This window comes from Lithobates pipiens, unplaced genomic scaffold (assembly GCF_037356315.1).
Source record: "Lithobates pipiens isolate NorthernLeopardFrog02 unplaced genomic scaffold, aLitPip1_a1.2 Scaffold_18, whole genome shotgun sequence".
In the NCBI taxonomy this organism is placed as follows: Eukaryota; Metazoa; Chordata; class Amphibia; order Anura; family Ranidae; genus Lithobates; species Lithobates pipiens.
The window spans coordinates 280,748,071-280,756,897 of NW_027507758.1; positions in this window are offsets into that span (position 1 = coordinate 280,748,071).

Here is an 8,827-nt window from a genome sequence, read left to right on the forward strand (position 1 = left end):
CAAAGGAAAAGTTTTCACTAACAAAGATTTAGACAGATTTGGGAATATTTGAGAGAAATAGGCCTTTTGTGTACGTAGAAGAAGTCGTAGATCTTTGAGTTTAGCTCATGATAAAAAGTGTTACGTTTATAATTTTGCTCAGTGTAAATTACCTTGGTAACTATCGACCCAACCTAGGCGGCCCAGAAAGAAGACTTCTATCCTACAGTTTAAAAAGAACAAGTATCTTCCAAATGAAAACAAGCACAGGCATATGCAACACTGTTTGCACTCATCCAGGCAGATTTCCACCTTAGCCCCTACCCAAACAAATCAATCTTTGACCACTTCACCTCACACTACCCACCCAGGCCTAAACCTGCACTTTACTACCCCTCTCCATAAAACCATTGGATAGTCACACCAGTAATGGTGTTTCCAGGAGTCTTTCAGGACAGCTACATTAGAGATGATCAGCTCCGCCTGTGGGTAGGTGCAACGTAATGCAGCAAACAGAAAGCACACGGAGTCCAGATGCAGTGATAGGAATATATTGTAAATGCACAACAAGCCCAGCGCAAAGGCATCCCAACCAGCAAAACTCTCAAGTTGTAACAGTGATGAGACAGTAGACTGAAGACTCAGAGGTGGCAACAGAGTCTGCCACGAAGAGCGGAATGCTGCCTGGCTGGTCTATACCCAAGGGGAAGCTTTCTAGAGGTGTGGAGTGGTCCCTGCACTTTCTCTACTCCTCCGAAACCTTTCCCTGCTCTGTGCACTATCCCTGTCAGACAGATGACCAAACCCGTGAGGCAGGTTCTTAAATAGACTCTGCCTGACCCAAGATAACTGACAAGGTCACACAGGATGCCAACATCCGATAGCTGCCTTCCTGTGATCAAGGAAACCATAGAGGAACTGGGTTCCCCTCGACTTCCTTCCCCATCTGCATTGCTGCTGCGGCGGAGCGCTACCTGCAGAAAACAAAATTGCACAAACAGTTAAAAGGCCCCTCCCATCCCCTCATCCTCTGTTGTTACCAAGAAGAGAAACAACTGACATCAATGTGCATGAGGGGACATGTACCAATCCTACAAACTCCAAACATCACGCCATAAATAGATAGAAGAAAATGTCACAGGATGGGAAAAAAATAACATTGTTGTAGAAGACTCCCAGTAAGGGTAACTGTGGTTTTCCCAAAGCAACTTCCAGGACAGCTACATGAGCAGATAAACAACACTTGCTTGCAAAACTTTTCTCCAAAATGCCAAAGACTGGCTGGAAAGCAGTTCCATATGATAGTGCATGACAAAAGCATGGTCAGTGGACCAGACGGCTGCTCTTAAAAACTCCTCCTAAAATGCTCCTGGTTTCTCCACCCATGACCAGGCCCGGGCTGGCCATAGGGCACAGTCACACTGGACTTTGGTCCAGTGGGCTGGAGTCGCCAGGCCATATGTCTAAGAGCAGCTAATGTGACAGAGCAGGGCTGTCTTTAACACACCTTGCTCCATCTGTCATTCCCACAAGGTGAGTGGATGGCCCAGGAGACAGAGGCCACAGGGAAGGTGAGCAGCGAGGGCATCTAGAACCAAAAGGACCACCTCCCTGACCCTCCAAAGAGACCTTGAACATCCTACTGGCATGGAAGGTACCGGGTATCATACACCTACCCGCAGATAGGGACTGGGATAGGGGGGCATAGGAGGCACTGCAGACAGAGAGGGCTAGGGGTGTCACTCTCCCACCCCCTCTCTCAACCTCCCTCTCTCTTTCACCCCCTCCCTTTCTTTACTCTCTCTGATCACCCCTTCCACCCCCTCACCTGGCTGCCTTTTCTCCCCTCAGGTGGACTCTCCACTCTTCTTGATTTGCACTTCCTGTCCTCAGGCTGGTGCAAGGAGTTTTGTTCATACAGGGTGCCAGAATAGGGGTGTGGTGCATTTTACCGAAATGCTGCCTGCTGCCTAATGCTGGTGCTGCCTCTGCATGTACAGACGGATGACCCTCCAGGAAGGACGCCTGTAGGCACAGGCCTACAGTGCCTAATGGGAAATTCCGGCCCTGCCTGTGACAGAGAGAGCTCCAGAGGGTTAGAACCATGACATAAAGTTTGCAATTATATTGCATATATCATGCCCCTGGCTCTCAACCATGGGTCCCTGTCTGCTGCAAGCCATGTGGGCCTCTAGGGAGTGACACAGATGGGCAGGACTCTGAGTCATCCCAGACTGGTCCTCCCTTCGACCTCACCGTGGAACATGATGCCGGTGCTCAGTGGTGGCTTCCTGTAAAAATCTGGTGGAGGAAGACAGAAAACAGAACCTGTTATGTGATGTGAATAGCCTGGTTCTGTTTTCTACCTCCATATTTGATCTAGTGGGGACCTGCAGGGTGGGATTGTGACATGGGCAGGAATTTACTCTGCTTGAGTAATCCTCCAACTCACATTTTGCGGCACTCAATAGAGATGCCAGCACTCAATAGAGATGGCGTTCAGGAAGGGACAGTAGGCTGGTAACCTAAGCAACTCATTGGAAGAGGAAAAAATATGTATCGGGCTACTCACATCTCGTAGGACATGCAACATGCTTAGGATACTATATGGGCCTACCCAAATACTGTTTTAATTCTTCTCTGGTGCTGTGCTGATCTGCCTCCCTCTAATAAGCCCACAGGGGTATTGGTCCTCTTCTTACAGTAAGTTTCTAGGAATCATCTTTCCTGCCCACAGTGACTTAAGCAGGCTAAATATAACTAAAATACATTGAGAAACTGGTAGTCGTCATTATTTGTAACTTGGTTTAAAAAAAAAAATTGGGCTGCTCAGTCTAAAATGCCCAAGCCTAGTATCAGTCCGAGTCTGGGCCTGCCCATGATGCTGCCAGAGCACTAGTCAAATAGAAGGAGGCTGCTGGCCCAAAGCTCTTGTAAGCAGTAACAATAGTCTCACAGATCCATCTGGCTATAGAACTTTTGGAAGTAATCTAAATAAAACGAAAAGATGGCTAGATCTCCTGAATTTACACAAAAACTCCACATACTTGGGAAGACACCTTCCCACGTCTAAAAAAGTGAACTGTACTTCTTTCTTATTCTTTGGGGAACTGAAAAATGAAGGAAGGACTACTACTTCATGAGATTGCTACTTCATGAGATTGATGAAATTCCAAAGATACATATGTAGAATCTGTTATGATAATAACCCTATTTTCAAAAACAGGGATTGTTACAGGAAAGGGATTGCAAATCCCATACTCCCCAGGCTAACGTAATGGCCAACAAAAACATTGGGTTGATTTACTAAAACTGGAGAGTGCAAAATCTTGTGCAGCTGTGTAAAGTAACCAATCACCTTCAGCTTGTTCAATTAAGCTTTGACAATAAAACCTGGAAGCTGATTGTTTTCTATGTAGAGATGCACCAGATTTTGCACTATCCTGTTTTGTAAACTTAGGTGAACAGCTAGACAATAGTTCATAAGGCTCCCTAGTTAAGGCATTCAAAACCAAGGAAAGGTCCCAGGGAGACACTGTGTTCAATGACCTAGGAGTACTTCTTTTTCTAGCCAACAGGAATCTATTGACTAGGGGATTGTTTGCCAATTTGAGCTCCAAAAACACTGATAAGGCTGCAACTTGTGCCTGTTCACACACTGTCAACACCTGCTTGAAGGAAATCTAGGTCTGTGGGAACAGAATTGCTCTGCTTCCCCGATTTAACCTTCCAGGAAGAGAGCCTTTGGAATATATTTTCCTTGTGCAAAGTTTACGGCTACTCAGAATGGTATCTATTACCTTTTCAGAGCGCCTTTTGTCCCTGAGGATCTTCCAGTCAATTAAACAGAAGAGATATGGATTGGCATGAATTACTGGAGTCCATGGAGGGGAAATCAACAGGGAAACAAGGGTCAAAAACCAGCTTCTTTTTGTCCAATGTGGTGCAAAGAGAACCACCTGGATCCCCTCCTGTATTATTTTCCTAACAACCTGCGGGGGTATTGAGAGCGGAGGAAAGGCATAAGTTAGGCCGCACTCCTGAGCAGAACGCATCCATCCCTAGAGCTAGAAATTCTTTCTCCAGAAAAAGGTAATTTGTCACCTCCCTGTTGTCGCAGAAAGTGAATAAATCTATTTAGGGAGATGACCACCTGGGCGTTATCTGTGCAAAAACTTCTAAATTTAACTCCTATTCCCCCTGTCTCACTGAAAACCTGCTAAGGTAGTCTGCCAGAAAATTCTCTGATCCTCTGCGACGCCCTCAGAGAACTCACATTCACCTCTGCCCAAAACAAGATCTTCTGGGATAATGTGTCTCCTGACTATTCACGTAAGTCACAGTTGTAGCGTTGTCTGAAAAAAAAAATTAATTTTTTCCTCGAACAATACCTGAAATACCTATAAGACGTTGCTTACCTTACAGACACCTTGAAGATAGAAAAACAACATCACTTCAGATAATACCGGGGCACTGCCATGAGACTGAAAGGGAGCGCCTGGAACTAGCAATGCAGCAGTCTTTTGTGTAAATTGAGAATCTCAGACATTTCTGGGGGGGCACCAGTGAATGAGCACATGGAGGTAAGCAACTTGAAGATCCAGGGTGACCATAAAGACCCCCAAAAACATAAGATTCCTCACCGTAAATGTGCTCACCCTCGGTAACATTGATTGACTAGCACCTTAACCATCACTTTTTAAGTGACGGGAAACCACCGACAACAGTGCCACTGCTCTTTCTTGGTCTATTGGCAGGTTTGCAGAACATATGGTCTAGCACCCATCCATTCCCATTGCCGCTGAAAAAAAAAGAGAGCCCGTTCCTCTTGCAAAGCTGAATTATGCATATTAATTTCTTCCTGGTCATTCCAGTAGAAGGTTCTAACCACTGGAGCGTTATGGGGAAAGTATAAATATTTGAGAAAGCCATATGCCTGAGGACCTGCTGCTGGACTGTTCCTGCTGCTAGGCCCAAAAGGCTCATTGGGACCTACACTGCCTTTTGGAGAACAAGTGTTACATACCTTGTGGCAGAGTCTGACGTGTAGAGGGAGGCCTCTCTTACAGCCCTGGCTCAAGGACCACTGATGTTGCGACAGTGGGTGCAAGAGCACGGCTAAGTATGAGTGCCTGCAAAATGTTCTGTCAGCCACAGTGGTTAATGGCAGATGCATCCCCAGAGACAGGCCAGGTAGCTGGAACAGCATATGACAGTTGACGCCAGACTGAACAGACAGTAAGCGACAGTTGCTTGACAGGCAGGGTTCTCGGCTGTAGGATACTGTACATCTCGCGCTCGTTGCAATAGGAAAAACATTTTCCTATTGCAGCGAGCGCAAGAGATAGACGGCAATGTCCCTTGGGTCTGGTATGGATTTTAAGGGGTCAAGGGTATTATCTTCAGAGTGGCAGTGCATGTCCATTGTGTTAGGTCAAAAGATGAGGTGAAGTTGAGAAGTTGAGCTGTAGCTGGGCTGTTAACATTAATGGGGATAGTAAAGTGCATGTAAACCCCCCAAAAAAACATTTAATTAAGGCTTGCACCTTGTACAGTATAGGATTTAATTTCATCTGTGCCCAGTCTTGCCACGAAGAGTTAATCCAACTCTGAGAAATCCTTTTATCTTTTTTCAGTGAGATAAAAATGGACAGACAGAGAAATAGGAGTCAGTTTCTCCAATTGCTGTGAGTGACAGGTGATTTACATATATCATGCACGAGCCTGGGAGAGACATTCTGTGTACTTCAGTTCCCTCCTCCTTTCTTCTCCAGCTCTCCCAGGATTGGCTGCTCCAAACCTCAGGACACCTTTTATGGGTTTTGACTGGATGTTAGTGATCATAGCAGAAGTTCAGTGTAAGAAATACACAGAAAATGCATGTTGACAAGGGGAGTGTAGAGGTGGGCGGGGAGTCAACTGACATGACGACTCCACCCACGAGGTCTGGACAACAGACCCACCCACAGAATCTGCAGTTTTTTGGGTCTCATAACAGACAGAGGGGAGACATTTGACAGGTAAGGATACATGCAGGAGGCATGTATATCCTTATAGATAACCACTATGGCAGTAGTTTAGAAAGGATGGGAGTGGGTTTACATCCACTTTAAAGTCACTAAGAATTATAGTGGGTATTTCAGAGGAGAAAAGTAGGATAGCAAGGCAGAGTATGTTCAAGCAGTGCACACAATGTCACTACCTGAGCCTCTGGGGACAAGCCAGCCTCAGGTGAGTAAACTCATCTCTCTCTCTCTTCCTTCCATGTACCATAGTGATCCTGACTTCCTTCCTTACATGTACCATAATGATCCTGACTTCCTTCCTTCCATGTACCATAGGGATCCTGACTTCCTTCCATGTACCATAGTGATCCTTCCTGCCTCCCACATGCCATAGTGATCCTTCCTGCCTTCCATGTACCATAGTGATCCTTCCTGCCTTCCACGTGCCATAATGATCCTTCCTGCCTTCCATGTGACATAGTGATCCTTCCTGCCTTTCATGTGCCATAGTGATCCTTCCTGCCTTCCATGTGCCATAATGATCCTTCCTGCCTTCCATGTGCCATAGTGATTCTCCTGCCTTCCATGTGCCATAGTGGTCCTACTGCCTTCCACGTGCTATAGTGATCCTTCCTGCCTTCCATGTGCCATAATGATCCTGTCTTCCATCTGCTATAGTGATTCTTCCTGCCTTCCATGTGCCATAGTGATCCCTCCTACCATCCATGTGCTGTAGTAATCCTTCCTGCCTTCCATGTGCCATAGTGATTCTCCTACCTTCCATGTGCTATAGTGATCCTTCCTGCCTTCCATGTACCATATTGATAATTCCTTCCTTCCATGTGCCTTAGTGATCCTTCCATGTGCCTTAGTGATCCTTGCTGCCTTCCATGTGCCATAGTCATCCTTCCTGCCTTCCATGTACCAAAGTGATCCTTTCTGCCTTCCATGTGCCATAGTGATCCTTCCTGCCTTCCATGTGCCATAGTGATCCTTCCTGCGTTCCATGTGCCATGGTGAGCCTTCCATGTGCCATAGTGATCCTTCCTGCATTCCATGTACCAAAGTGATCCTTTCTGCCTTCCATGTGTCATAGTTATCCTTCCTTCTATGTACCATAGTGATCCTTCCTTCCATGTGCCTTAATGATCCTTCCTGCTTTCCATGTGCCTTTGTGATGTTTCCTGCCTCCCATGTGCCATATTGATCCTTCCTGCCTTTCATGTACCATAGTGATCCTTCCTGCCTTCCATATACCATAGTGATCCCTCCTTACTTTCTTCCATATACCATCCTTACTTCCTATTGATCCAATGATCCTTATTTCCATAAAACAGTGATCCTTCCGTCTCTCCCCCTAAGGGTTGGCTCACACTGGAGACTCAAGGTTGTGGCACAACAATCAAACCATATTTAAAGCGGTTGTATACCCCAAAAAAAAAATTCTACACCTGCAAGGCAAAAGCCATAATGAGCTAGTATGCACCGCATACTAGCTCATTATGAAATACTTACTTTCGAACGAGGTGTTGTTAACTTACCTGGTCCACGTCGAGGGAGTTGACATGTTGCCTCGGCGTGTCTTCCAGGTATCGCAGCTCCAGCACTGTGACTGGCTGGAGCTGCAATGTCACTACCATGCATGCGCGCGGGAGACTTCTTTCTGGAAAAGTCCAGAGTCTGCCGGGCTTTCAGCCGAGAATCCCCTGTGCGCATGCGGCCCATTGTGAGGGGAATTAGGTTTAAGGGGGATTAGGTACGGTTTAGGAGATGTTATTTTTTACCTACAGGTAAGCCTTATTATAGGCTTACCTGTAGGTAAAAGTTAGCATTTTGACTATACAACCGCTTTAATTAGTACAAAGAAGCCCAAGTTTTGTTGAACCACGCCTCTCCCACTATCATGTTTGGCACACCCACATTTTGCTTCAGTCCGCATAGCACGCCACAGTTCACTATGTCCCTGAAATGTCCCTCATTCTCAAGTTCAGAAGTTGGGAGGTATGCATATGGCCGGTGTTGTGCCATATAGTGTCCGGCCATCATATAGCAGACGAAACTTCGGAAAATCTCCAAAGTTGAACGGTGCCTGCGCCATGAGTGGAGGTGGTGGCCCCACCATCCAAGCGGACGTAGGGCTGTGAATATTAGAGGGCCCCTCGCGGGCGAGCTTCGCTCGCCACGCTTCGGGCTCAGCCTCGCTGCGCTCGGCTCGTTTATATTCCTACTCTATGTCCACTTGGATAGTGGGGATGGAACCTGGACTCACGGCGCAGGCGCCGTTCATCCTCTGCAATTTTTGGAATCTTTGTTGCTGTGTACTGCACATGTGCAGTACACAGCGGACACTATCGGATGGGGGACTTTATATGACAAGACACCGGGATCTTTTCCAAGCCCGCTGTCGGCTGAAAACAAGTCACAGGAGTGCAGAACAAACTGAACCCTTGGGACCCATAGGAGAGGTATAGCCAAAAAAGCTTTGGCCATACTTCTTGAATTCCATTTTATCATGGGTCACTGTCGCCTGTGGGGGGCACTGCTACACTTATAATTCGTTCTAGAGTCTAGACACACACAGAGGACGGGGTATGATTACATTAAGCCTCTGTTACCCAGCAGTCCTATGTCACCATATAACCCACACAAGGCACCCCACGCTAATGCATTGAAATCTGAGTATTCCTGGGCTTTCAGTCCGTTCGGCCCTTTTCCTATCCCTGGACTTTCCTGGCCCTCTACCTCTAGTGGACGAAAACTAGCCGCTACCAACCTATTAGAAGCGGACACACCCTTCACACCGTCACGCTGCTCAGAAACGAGGCTTGAAACGCAGCCATAGT